At 34.1% G+C, this 14,672-nt stretch overlaps 1 protein-coding gene across 4 annotated transcripts in view; it reads right to left on the bottom strand.

Annotated features, from left to right (window-relative positions):
- Window positions 1-14,672, bottom strand: part of Myo61F (Myosin 61F) — a 321,197-nt gene that overhangs the window by 93,286 nt on the left and 213,239 nt on the right. The window contains exon 1 of one of the 4 annotated variants that reach the window (XM_069830416.1): window positions 337-477. The exons of the other annotated variants lie outside the window; for them this stretch is intronic. The gene's annotated coding sequence lies outside the window, so the exon portion shown is untranslated. Of the gene's footprint in view, window positions 1-336; window positions 478-14,672 lie in introns of those variants that run through there. 4 annotated transcript variants of the gene reach the window in all.

The raw sequence follows: 14,672 nt of genomic DNA, 5'->3' as shown, positions 1-14,672 counted from the left end.
GTATTAAAACTATTGATATCACATTCTGTGCGAAACCATGTAGTAGTAGTAGTAGTAGTAGTAGTAGTAGTAGTAGTAGTAGTAGTAGCAGCGGCAGCAATAATAATAATAATAATAATAATAATAATCTCAATAATTTTAGCAGAAATAGGTTTGCACAGACGGACAAGTCAAGAATCCACGTATTGAGTACCAGAGATTATAGAAACGTGTATTTCCATGGCAACCTCAAAATCGATTTTATGCGATATTATAATAACTCCATGTAATTGCTGTAATAAAAAAGTTGAAAGTTTCTCAAGAACTCAGGATGATTTTGATCGACTTTCAGATTACCTTTAACAACGTAGAGGAGTTATAAAATCCTCGAGCACAGCGCGCACTCACTCGATGGCAGAGTGACTGAACCTCGTCGGTTGACAGGCAGGTAGACGTGGTGTGGTATATGCCACAGGGGGTCCGCACTCGATAGATACCAGGCCGGTTGTGGTGGCTGATAAAGCCGCTTCTACTGACAACGACTTTCCTTTAAAAATACGCTTTAATCAGGGCTGTCCATAAATACCCATATGAACAAATCGGATTCTATCGCGTTACTGAATCATTGTAGAGTTGCCGTTCCTCCCGTATTTGACTCTATTTTTAACTATCTCCCGGCTCCCTTATTTTTATTCTCTTCAAACATTTTTCTTTCTTAGTTTTGCACAATGTCAGACTTTTATTTCAAACATTTAATGTTGCCGTAAATGAAGATCATTTACATGATGAATTTTGTTGTGCCAGATATGCATAAAATGTCTTTTAGTAATTGAATTGTCAGTTTTATATGTGCAATTTCGTCGATTTCTTAGTATCCTAAATTTTTCTTAAAAAAACTTGGCAACCCTAAATCATGCTCGTTTCATGATGCTGACCAAATGACCAGTTCCCCACTGTTTAATTTTTTAATAGGTTATTTTACGACGCTTTATCAACATCTAGGTTATTTAGCGTCTGAATGAGATGAAGGTGATGATACTGGTGAAATGAGTCCGGGGTCCAACACCGAAAGTTACCCAGCATTTGCTCATATTGGGTTGAGGGAAAACTCCGGAAAAAACCTCAACCAGGTAACTTGCCCCAACCGGGAATCGAACCCGGGCCACCTGGTTTCGCGGCCAGACGCGCTAGCTGTTACTCCACAGGTGTGGACTCGCACTGTTTATGAATCACTTGTATTATTAGTTAAAATCGTCACAAGAATGATAACGGAATAGGCCAGAAAATTCTATGCTTGAAGGTTTCAAACTTAAGACTCTTAATCCTATTGAGATTTCTTTGTTTGATCCATCCAACCTTTGTTGGTCGACCAATAATTCTTGTATCATCAGGTTGATATCCAATGATATTTATGTAGTCTGTTTCGACTTACTCTTTGTATGTGGTTTCACCTATTGTACCAATAGTTAACATACGTCAGTGTTCCTTTCCTCTTCTCATTTTTCTGAAGAATGTATAGAAAGAACCTCGTCATCATCGCTGTTCAACAAAATTCAGAATATTCTTTAACATGGTTGAATTGATTATGCAAGGTGAGCAAAATATATCCGTACCGGAAAGCGGTAACTCTGGCTATCGGTGAGCGCGCTACCACATGCTGCTTACGGACACAGCGCAGTATCCGTAATTCAACATAACATATTAACATAAAATAAAAATACAACAGCAGATTCGTAGAATATCTATCTGCTTGGAGAACGTTGTATGCAAAAAATTGTGTAGCGGTAAATGACAAGAATTTGTTGTATTTTTGTTTATGAAGTAATAGTAATATGCGTTACAAGAGCGGTATGTTGAAGTTTTCATGTTCGAGGAAACGTTTGAAAAAGCGAAACGTAGTTGGGCTTTTTTAATTTCCGAGAATTGAAAGAAAACATACCGCTCGTGTATCGTACATTATTTTGTGCGAAGATCGTTTATTACATACCTGAAAGAGGAATTTCTAATTAGTTGCAATGAAATCTCCATCTTTGTTTCTGTTCAATGACGGCAAAAAAAAACTATCTTCAACATTGTTACTTTAAAATGTTTTCTGTGTTTACTATACTCCAGCAGGCCGTGATATACGTCTGTCTTTTTTTCCCACAGTCTATGATGAGTCTGGAATCTTGCTGATTTTTTCACGGCTTCCTTAATGTTATTTGCATCACGAATGCAGTAACTTTAGTGGAGTTGTAGAGTTTACTTAATTTTTGCAAATATTTAAAAACAATAATTAACAGTGCAATTTAGGTGAAATTTCAATGGTAAGTTTCCAATTTATAATTATTACTATATTGAACGTTTCTAAAAATAATATGTTAAAAGCCTAAAGCAGTAAAATCAATATGTCACTTAAGCGGTAAGACGAGGGTAATTGTTATGTATGTTAGGTTGGGAATACTGAATGTGGAATTTTAGACTTACCGCGGATTGGTTTTGTGCGGAAACCAAGCAAATTCGCACGAACTCGCACAAAATTTGTTCTCAAATATGCTATGTAGTAAGTTTCAGGCTTATCTGTAACCAATGGCTATATCTGGCAGTAAAAATAACACATTTTTTCACTGCGAAACATTGCTTTACTTGCTATCTGAGAAGTTGGCAAAATGTCTCATAAAACATTCTTCCAGACAACTATTCAATTGCGTGGAACGTTGAAGTGGTTGATAGTTGTGTGACTTAAACTAATCATAGGTCATCACTTGATGAAAATCATCTTAGCGTGATCATAAAACAGAAAACTTGTATTACATTCAATATCTCGAATATAATAAATGTTGTAAGTCCAGTACAATAATATACTTACTTACAAATGGCTTTTAAGGAACCCGAAGGTTCATTACCGCCCTCACATAAGCCCGCCAGCGGTCCCTATCCTGTGCAAGATTAATCCAGTCTCTATCATCATATCCCACCTCCCTCAAATCCATTTTAATATTATCCTCCCATCTACGTCTCGGCCTCCCTAAAGGTCTTTTTCCCTCCGGTCTCCCAACTAACACTCTAAGCTTATATGCATTTCTGGATTCGCCCATACGTGCTACATGCCCTGCTCATCTCAAACGTCTGGATTTAATGTTCCTAATTATGTCAGGTGAAGAATACAATGCGTCCAGTTCTGTGTTGTGTAACTTTCTCCATTCTCCTGTAACTTCATCCCGCTTAGCCCCAAATATTTTCCTAAGCACCTTATTCTCAAACACCCTAAACCTATGTTCCTCTCTCAGAGTGAGAGTCCAAGTTTCACAACCATACAGAAGAACCGGTAATATAACTGTTTTATAAATTCTAACTTTCAGATTTTTGGACAGCAGACTGGATGATAAGAGCTTCTCAACCGAATAATAACACGCATTTCCCATATTTATTCTGCGTTTAATTTCCTCCCGAGTGTCATTTATATTTGTTACTGTTGCTCCAAGATATTTGAATTTTTCCACCTCTTCGAAGGATAAATCTCCAATTTTTATATTTCCATTTCGTACAATATTCTGGTCACGAGACATAATCATATACTTTGTCTTTTCGGGATTTACTTCCAAACCGATCGCTCTACTTGCTTCAAGTAAAATTTCCGTGTTTTCCCTAATCTTTTGTGTATTTTCTCCTAACATATTCACGTCATCCGCATAGACAAGAAGCTGATGTAACCCGTTCAATTCCAAACCCTGCCTGTTATCCTGAACTTTCCTAATGGCATATTCTAGAGCGAAGTTAAAAAGTAAAGGTGATAGTGCATCTCCCTGCTTTAGCCCGCAGTGAATTGGAAAAGCATCAGATAGAAACTGACCTATACGGACTCTGCTGTATGTTTCACTGAGACACATTTTAATTAATCGAACTAGTTTCTTGGGAATACCAAATTCAATAAGAATATCATATAATACTTCCCTCTTAACCGAGTCATATGCCTTTTTGAAATCTATGAATAACTGATGTACTGTACTCTTATACTCCCATTTTTTCTCCATATTCAAACTTCATTTATTTTTCTAATATGTTGCGGGTTGCTAAGCAGGAAGATGCGCATAGAGTATTACAGAAATGGGAACGAACATTTTTCCCAAATAGCTGCATATTTAATATAAGCACGTTCCACGTTAATATAAGCATATAACACGTTATTTGTTCACTCAAATTAAGAAAGCAGATTCTGAAATTGTGTGCCTTCTGTTTCAAACTCTTTTTGGCAACTGCTTAAGAAATAACGCATCATTCGCTGAAGTTCGATTTGTGAAATGGAGGAGATGTTTTGCAGTATACTATTTTGCATGTGGATTATATTTCATAGCCCTACACTTTATTATTATTATTATTATTATTATTATTATTATTATTATTATTATTATTATTATTATTATTTTACTTACTTACTTACTGGCTTTTAAGGAACCCGGAGGTTCATTGCCGCCCTCACATAAGCCCGCCATCGGTCCCTATCCTGAGCAAGATTAATCCAGTCTCTATCATCATATCCCACCTCCCTCAAATCCATTTTAATATTATCTTCCCATCTACGTCTCGGCCTCCCCAAAGGTCTTTTTCCCTCCGGCCTCCCAACTAACACTCTATATGCATTTCTGGATTCGACTATACGTGCTACATGCCCTGCCCATCTCAAACGTCTGGACTTAATGTTCCTAATTATGTCAGGTGAAGAATACAATGCGTGGAGTTCTGTGTTGTGTAACTTTCTCCATTCACCTGTAATTTCATCCCTCTTAGCCTCAAATATTTTCCTAAGCACCTTATTCTCTATTATTACTATTATTATTATTATTATTATTATTATTATTATTATTATTATTATTATTATTATTTGGTTGAGAAGCTTTTGTCATCCAAAATACTGAGTTAGAATTTATAAAACTGTTATATCACCGGTTGTTTTGTATGGTTGTGAAATTTGGACTCTCTCTTGGAGAGAGGAACAGAGCTTAGTGATGTTTGAGAATAAGGTGCTTAAAAAATATCTGGGGCTAAGAGGGATGAAGTTACAGGAGAATAGAGAAAGTTACATAGCGCAGAACTGCACGCATTGTATTCTTCACCTAACATAATTAGGAACATTAAATCCAGACGTTTGAGATGGGCAGGGCATGTAGCACGTATGGGTGAATGCAGAAATGCGTATAAAGTGTTGGGAGACCTCAGGAGAAAAGAAAAATCTATCTATTTATAATGGTGAAATTGATATGGTGATGATAATTACAATAATTATGAAGCCAATTATAACGATCATTACGATAATTATTACATATGCTGTTCTTATACCACTTACTAGCTACGCAACGCTTGTAGCCTAACCGAAGTGAAATTCTAAGACAGTGATAGTCCTCGAGGCACATTTACCAAACCATTCAATTACAAGTGATAGCGAAAGCTTTTCTAACCCTGACAAAGACTGGCAGCAACATCGGGTCTTTGTTAAGACTGCAGGAATTAATTTGAATATTTTCACAGAGAAATCGTATAGGAATTTTTTTACTCCTGGAATAATACGCATAGAAAGTGTGGGCATCACTAGGAGACGTTGCTGTTCCCCATGAGGTCCGACTCTCCTACGAATTAGAAAGGAGTCACACATGATACATGGCTGGGTGTGGGGATCGTAACATCCATTTAGTGGCTGCTGGCTTGTAAAAGGCATAAATTACAGTTTAGAGCCCTTCACGCTTAGATCTAGGCCACGCTTCAAACATCAGTGTAGCAACTATATCTCTATTTAGCTGTACTATAATATCATTAAGAGGTTAGATATAACTTACAGCACTAAATTTTTGGAAATATTAAACATTTTTTCCTCCATTACTGTATCTTGTACAATAATGAAAATTAGTATATATAAAACACTGTCCTTCTGCTATAATAAAAATAGTAATATGCGCTACAAGAGCGGTATGTTGAAGATTTCATGTTCGAGGAAAAGTTTGAAAAAGCGAAACGTAGTTGAGCATTTTTAATTTCCGAGAATTGAAAGAAAACATACCGCTCGTGTATCGTACATTATTTTGTGCGAAGATCGTTTATTACATACCTGAAAGAGGAATTTCTAATTAGTTGAAATGAAATCTCCATCTTGGTTTCTGTTCAATGACGGCAAATTTGTAAAACAAAAATATCTATCTTCAACATTGTTGCTTTAAAATGTTTTCTGTGTTTACTATACTCCAGCAAGCCATGATATACGTCTGTCTTTTTTCCCCCCCCCAGTCCATAAATGCGAACTTAAAACAAACGGTAAGGTTATGTAATGATTTATTTTTCATTTTAATATTTTAACAATATTATTTATATAACATATTGCAGTAATAACATCGGCATCTGGAATCTTGTTGATTTTTTCACGGCTTCCTTAATGTTACTTGCATCACGAATCCAGTAACTTTAGTGGAGTTGTAGAGTTTACTTAATTTTTTCAAATATTTAAAAACAATAGTTAACAGTGCAATTTAGGTGAAATTGCAGTGGCAAGTTTCCAATTTATAATTATTACTATATTGAACGTCTCTTAAAAATAATATGTTAGAAGCCTAAAGCAGTGAAATCAATATGTCACTTAAGTGGTAAGAAGAGGGAAATTGTTATGTGTGTTAGGTTGGGAATACTGAATGTGGAATTTTAGACTTTCCGCGGATTGGTTTTGTGTGGAAACCAAACAAATACGCACGATCTCGCACAAAATATTTTTACGATTTAAAAACAAATTATATATATATATATATATTTTTTTTTTCAAAATTAAAAATGGTGCCTATTCACTGTGCAGTTCACGGAATAATTAGTTAACGTACATAAGTGTACCTATCACTAAACATAAATATGAAAGTTATAGAATAAATTTAGTAAAGTAAAAAAAAATAATAATTGAGGACCGTTTTTGCAAAACTTGCTAACTACAAAATTTGCAAAATTGAAATTTTGGTGGATTCGTTAACATAAAGCAGGCCTCTACATGATGTCAAAGTTATCTTAGTAAAATTGAATTATTTCTCTTCATTGTAGTGTGTCAAAGTGTGATGGTTGCACCTATAACCTATTTGTCTCCATTCAGTTTTTTGTGTCTCCAGTAAAATTTAGTTTTTTCAGTTAGCAAGTTTTGCAAAAACGGTCCTCAATTGATTTAAAAATATTTATGGTAGTAAATTGTGAAAAGGAGCAGATAAATAAGGTTTAAAGTCTTAATGGTTATTACGATTGGTTTAAACATGCAATAAAACCAGACGTAAGTGCAAGTTTGAACCAATAATTTATTGAGATTTGCGATAAATTAATTAGTTTAGGAAATTGTATATTTATTATGTATAACCACTTTTGTATATAGATCTTTTTGTTAAATTATTAAATTTTGTACTTTGTGAACTAATATCAATAAATCTATCACTGTGCAGTGATAAAGCGTTTCCAGCATTCTGTGGTCAAATTTTTTGTGTGTATTTATGCATGTCATATTTACAATATGATGCAAAATCACTTCTATACCTTTGAAAGATTGCCTGATAAATAAATTCCTTTTGAAAAATTGTCAAATATCAGCATTTTTTTCTAGCACAAAATAACAAAAAATATTATATATTAGTAGATAGATAGGTAGATGGATTTATTGAGTAATATACATATAGATGTTATATTATTATAATTATCTCTTAAATGGAATGCAGTAGAAAGTACTTGATATTGTAAACATGAGTTTCAGCAAAAAAATAAAAGAGAGAGAACATGAAAAATTTAACAAGTTTATGAGTTATGAGGGAAACGCTTCATCACTGCACAGTGAACTGCTACCATTTTAAATTTTGAAAAAAAAAAAAAAAATCTAAATCGTAAAAATATTTTTTTTCTTATAGCAGAAGGACAGTGTTTTACACATACCAATTTTCATTATTGTACAAGATACGGTACTGGAGGAAAAAATGTTGAATATTTCCAAAAATTTTACTGCTGTAAGCTATACCTAACCCCTTAACTCTCCTAATCCACTTTTTACATCTTTAACCAACACTATAGCCTACATTCGCAAATAATGTGATTAGCATTGCGAAACATAAGAGGCACAGCTAGTTCCTGTGAAAGGGATGTAAATATTTTTAGTTCTCCGTTGGGAATCGAACCCGAGTTCCTTGGTTTTATATTCATAGCACAAAACTATTACCAGATATACTTCAGTTTTCTACAGTCCTTAACGTGATGAAATTTCATTTTTGATAACTTAATTTTGCCAAGACGTCGTTCCCAAGCTGGGATAAAAATTAAACGAAGCACACACACACACACACACACACACATACACATACACATATATGTGACAAATCAAGTAACAGAACTACATATCCCAAGCATAGCAAATAGTAGGCCTGCCCATAACGTGACAAGGATGTCTAGTCTTTGAGTATATGTATTTAGAATTCCCGTCTTTGCCTCAAGAGAGGAGAAAATTTTGTACGTAATTACTGATTAATGATTAACAAAATACATTGAATGTTGCAAGACCTCTTCGTTCTAGTTGAGTAAAAGGAAAAAGCACCGCCTCATCGGACGATATGCAGGCCAGCAACATTGTAAATGCAACGATTAACATCCTTTTACTTCAGAACAGAAGAAGGTCGCAATCAGTCTTCGTAACACGATGTCTTCTTACATAAGTTTCCATAGAAACAAATAGGCCTATTCGTTTAACATTCAAGAACAATAAGTGACTAATCGATGTCCCGCATATGGAATTATTATTATTATTACTAGCCGTACCCGTGCGCTCCGCTGCACCCGTTAGAAATAAATATAAAGTAATTACATAATTAAAATAGGACATTTGATCCAGGGAACATTCGTGTTTGATAGAAGGATAAATCGTTTAATATGTTACTTAATTTAAATTATATTTAAATAATTAAAATGGAATAATTTTGGTCCAGAGACCACTCATTGGTGCAATGACAATTCCTTTAACATGTTTCTTAATTTTTATTACATGCATCCGTAGTTCAATGAACATTGACATCATTTACATTTAATGTGTTTACTTGTTATAGGTTTCCATTGAATTATGGTAATAACTTAATTTTAACTCTTGTTTTCTACGTAATCAGTAAATGGCGCTTGGCCCATTATGGTTCTGAACCCTTCAAATAACTTAAATTATATTATATTATATTATATTATATAAAAGTGTGTTGATAACGGATGTACCCCGATAAGTAAGTTTTCAATTTGTTATGGGGGCTCTTGAATCTCAGGAGGAACAAATTTTATTTTACAACAGGGCAACATAATCTGCTTGGCTCATTACCCAAATTTTTTGCATTGCATTTAATGCATATGTATTTTATGTATTTTAACTCGATTCAATTGAGCATAGTTAAAATTTGGATTATAAAATAATGAAATGCTAAGCTAACGTATTATTATTGCATACTAAATCAATACACTCTCGTTGTTCGTTAATTCTCTGAGATAAACATTATTTTAAGAAATACAGGAAACGAATACACAGAATAGCCTATCAAGTTTTCTGTGCATAAGAAGCTATTTTAATCTTACCTGTCCTCATTTCACTCAGAAGTTACTGTGATAACATTATAGCATTATGTCCATACAGAGAAACTACACTTTCCAATGGTGAAATAATAATTAATTATACAAACCGGTTAATTTAGCTTCCGATATTGCTTCATACAAACACAAAAACATTTTCTGTAGGCTATGATTCATAGCTTTCGATTGTTGTTGACCAAGACCCCTTATAGACGAAGTCATTTGTTTATTTCATTACACGGCCTTAGATGGCAGTTATTTTCATTTTAAAACTCATTTATCTCATTAAATATCAGTCCTATCAAAATTTTTCAGAGACTAAAACTTATCGGAGATGATTTTTAAAGAAATTTTTGTTATGTAACATTTTTCATAAAAATCAATAATAAGCGAGATATATCGATTTATTTAATTCAGGCCCCCTTATAACCCCCCTTTTAAATAACGTATTTTGAATGCCATATAGCCTATAATCTAAGTTACAACGAACTTAATTTATATTCCAATTTTCATCGAAATCCGTTCAGCCATTATCGCGTGAAAAGGTAACAAACATACAGACAGATAGATAGACAGACAGACAGACAGACATACAAACAAAAATTTCAAAAAAGCGATTTTCGGTTTCAGGGTGGTTAATTATATATGTTAGGACCAATTATTTTTGGAAAATCGAAAATTACCAGAAAAATTTCGGCTACAGATTTATTATTAGTATAGATTATTATTATTATTATTATTATTATTATTATTATTATTATTATTATTATTATTATTATTATTAATTAGTTACTTATGACTTTTGAGGAACTCGAAGGTCCATATAAGCCCGCCATCGGTCCCTATCCTGAGCAAGATTAATCCAGTATAAGATGTACCAGATCTTTCACGAGGTGAAGTTGGTTTGAGCGGGTGCTCCTTACATCACTCCTTTTATTTTGACGGCAGTTTAAGCCGCAGGCATAGGATCAGGATAATGAGTAGAACTAGTGACCTAAGATTCCGTCCGGGCGTGGGTTCGAGAACAGCTTGAGCCGATTACCTACATTGACTTTTTTACAGTTTTTCCAACTATAAGGCGCATGTCAGCTAATCTCACGGTGAATTTTCGGACCCATCTCGCGAAATAAAATTTCGCTATCACCTATTCCTAGACAACAGATAACTCCGTAGTGGATACAGCGTCGTTAAACAACGGATAATAAGCATGGAAGCTCTGCCGTCTCGCCCTTTCCTTCCCCTTTCATTTATTTTTTCATTACCTCTCTTTTGTTATTTTTTTTTCCTTTCAGTTATTTTTTTAATTTATTCCATTCGCTACCTAATGACGTCAGGGACTGCCGGACTTTATCACAATTCAAAATTAAATTGGAAAATTTTGTCTTAGTTAATGTTTTTAGGTATTGCTAGAAGTATTGATTTGTTTTTTTTTTCTTTTTCTTTTTTAATCTAGATTAAAATGCCAAGTTTCTTGTTTATGTTCGTTAATTAGTTAGGATACAATTAATTATGATACGTAATCACTCATTTAAAGTTTGTGTGACTGCAACCTGCGTATATTTTTGTGTAGCTTTACTTTATTTACAGTGTTTTTTTTTCTCTCTTTATTTCTTGTGTAGCTTTATTTTGTATATAGTGTATTTTTTTCTGTTTTTTTCTATTATTGTATTTGTACTCCTGGTGTTGTGGAAGAGAAGGCCTGATGGCCTTAACTACACCAGAATAAATAAATAAATAAATATTCCTAGACAACAGATAACGTAGTGGATACAGCGTCGCTAAACAACAGATAATAAGCATGGGAGCTCTGCCGTCTTGCGCTTTTCTTCCCCTTTCAATTATTTTTTTCATTACCGGTACCTCTCTTTTGTTTTTTTTTTCAATTATTTTATTTTAATTTATTCCCTTTCCTTTCTTTTTTTTTCTCATCACTTCGAATTCAATTTTTTATTCCAACATGATGGAAAGTTTAAGAGGCAATGCTAACGATAACACTTGTATCAAGCACACAATGTCAGCATAGGTTTGCCATTAATTGTAACAGTTCTAGATCTATTATTATAGAGTAACCTCGCAATGAAATGTAGGCCTATAATTCAGCCGTCACCTGAACTTGAACCTGGATCTGCAGGCACCGTAAGCCAGTGGTTTGCGTACTGAGCTACCACAGCGGCATGTTTAAGTCTAAATGATTTTTCAGACCTACACCGCTTGTTCCATTATTACAATAATCTCCATGAAGAAACACATCAGGCAGAACTTGACGTTGTAATAATTGTACTAGACGTTCGCCATGGAAACGTGGCCGCAATTGGGGCACATCCAGCGTCTCGAAACCTGGTCGCCATAATACTAACCTTACTAAACAAAACAGCTCTAACTTTTAAAAATTATAGAACTTGACAAATTACTGAAAATCTTTCGTAATGATTTCTTGATTTAAATTTCCTTTTATATAGACCGATGAAAGGATGGGTGGATGGGTGGACAGACGGATGGACGGACGGTCGAAAACAAATAAAAAAAACGAATAAATAAATATTGAACTCATATCTATGTAGGTCATGCATCTCAAAAATTAATAGTGTCAAATAATTAATGTAATCTACAGAATTGATAGATGGATGGATGTATGGACAGACGGACGGACGGACAGGCTAAAACAAACAAATAAATAAATACTGTACTCATAAATCTATATAGGCCATGCATCTCCAAAATTAATAGTGTCAAATATAATTAATGTAATCAACAAAATTGTTTACTATATAAAAATTATTGTAACAATTTTAGCATCTAAAAAAAAAAAGTAAAGGTATCCCCATAATATGCCATGAAGGCACTTGGGGGGGCATGGAGGTAGAGCCCCATGCTTTCCATGACCTCGGCACTAGAATGAGGTGGTGTGGTCGGCACCACGCTCTGACCGCCTTTTACCCCCGGGAAAGACCCGGTACTCAATTTTATAGAAGGCTGAGTGAACCTTGGGGCCGTTCTGAAAGTTTGGCAACGAGAAAAAATCCTGTTACCACGTGGGATCGAACCCCGAACCTTCCAGTCTATAATCAGCTGCTCTACCAACTGAGCTACCCGGCCGCGAATTTTAGCATCTAAACGAGATCTAAATGTTTTCATCTGGAAAAAACGTAAACCTCGCTTTTTATTTAAAAATGTCATGTAAGCAAATACCTTAGTATAATAATACCGAACAGCTAGCAATTTTACGTACTGCTACCTAGGCGGCCGGTGTGGTGATACTCGTGAAACAAGCTGTAATCAACTGCAATATATATTGTTGCTGGGCTAGGTAATAGTTTTATTAATTAGTGCTGTGTTAAAATGTCAGGGTGTATATTATGTGCTGTTTATAATTGCTACAAAATTACAGCATTACAAACTGCTCCAAATCGTATTTTCGATTTCCGAGGGATCATAAAACGTGAGTCAACAACATTCTTTAGTAGGCCTAATTCCTTCGTCTTTGTGCTGATAGATAAATACAAATCAGCTTTTTTATTTAGACTTAATAAATGAATAGAAGTTAAAATGTATTGGAAATTTTAAGGTTTTATCAAATTAAGTTTTATTGTTATCCACATGCCTTTACTAATTATTACAAGCATCAGATTACTGTCAATTTTATATTTGCAGTTGTCAGCAATGCGTATATAAAGCATTATTGTAAATTCATTCTTAATGTCAGAATTGATTTTGTCTCACTAAAGCAAAGAGAAAATATGTAACAATTAATTACGGAAAGTAATATGAAGTATACAACATTTCTCATAATAGGGCCTATGCAGCTTTGATATAAGATAGTAATTTTACATTAAATTTTATTCAACATTTCTTAAGTGTCTCGTATATTATTCCACATTAGTAACTCACGTTTTAAACAATAGTCCGAATCCCGCTATGTTAATATTTGTATATGTGGACGTAATTCCATCCCGCTCCGCTAGATGTCAGGTCCGCGATATTTCGCACTCACGCCAATGCTACTACAGCTGTCCGGTATTATTATAGTAAGGTATTTGATGTAAGAGCATTACATTGCTGTTGCTAGCAATAAATAATTGAAAGCCTTGAAATGACTGTTGGCCATCCCTATGGAAACGTAGGATGCCCCGCGATAAGAAGCGAGCTTCAGGTGCAGACTGCTCGTGACTCCTTGAGTGCTCGTTATCAATTTGTTCACTTGTTACCTTGAAACCAACGTCACAGGCAGAGTACGAAAACGAGTGCAAACCGAGTAAGGTGATATCTTTGATGTGGGTCATAGTAGAGATTCTTATTAAAATACTAGCCGTACCCGTGCGCTCCGCTGCACCCATTAGAAATAACTATAAAGTAATTACATAATTAAAATAGGACATTTATTCAGGGAACATTCGTGTTTGATAGAAGGATAAATCGTTTATTATGTTACTTAATTTAAACTGTATTAAAAAAATTAAAATGCGATCATTTTGATCCAGCCATAAAAATTATTTTAGGAAATACAGGAAACGAATGCCTATCAAGTTTTCTGTGCATAAGAAGCTATTTTAATCTTACCTGTCCTCGATTCACTCAGAAGTTACTGTAATAACATTATAGCATTATGTCCATATAGAGAAACTACACTTTCCAATGGTGAATTAATAATTAATTATACAAATCGGTTAATTTAGCTTCTGATATTACTTCATACAAACACGGAAACATTCTCTGTAAGCTATGTTTCATAGCTTTCGATTGTTGTTGTCCAAGGCCCCTTATAGTCGAAGTCATTTGTTTTTTATTTCATTACACCGCCTTAGCTGGCGTTGTTATTGTAATTTTGAAACTCATTTATCTCATTAAATATCAGTCCTATCAAAATTTTTCAAGGAATAAAACTTGTCGGAAATTATTTTTAAATAAACTTTTGTTATATAATATTTTTCATGAAAATTAATAATAAGGGAGTTATTTTGATTTATTTAATTCAAGCCCCTTTACAACCCCCCCCCTTTTAAATAAAATATTTTGAATGCCATATAGCCTAAATTCTAAGTTACAACGAACTTAATTTATATTCCAATTTTCATATAAATCGGTTCAGCCATTATCACGTGAAAAGGTAACAAACATTCAGA

Source organism: Periplaneta americana, chromosome 7, assembly GCF_040183065.1.
Source record: "Periplaneta americana isolate PAMFEO1 chromosome 7, P.americana_PAMFEO1_priV1, whole genome shotgun sequence".
NCBI classification, from domain to species: domain Eukaryota; kingdom Metazoa; phylum Arthropoda; class Insecta; order Blattodea; family Blattidae; genus Periplaneta; species Periplaneta americana.
The sequence above is the reverse complement of the archived record's forward strand: the minus strand, read 5'-3'. Positions and strand labels throughout refer to the sequence as shown.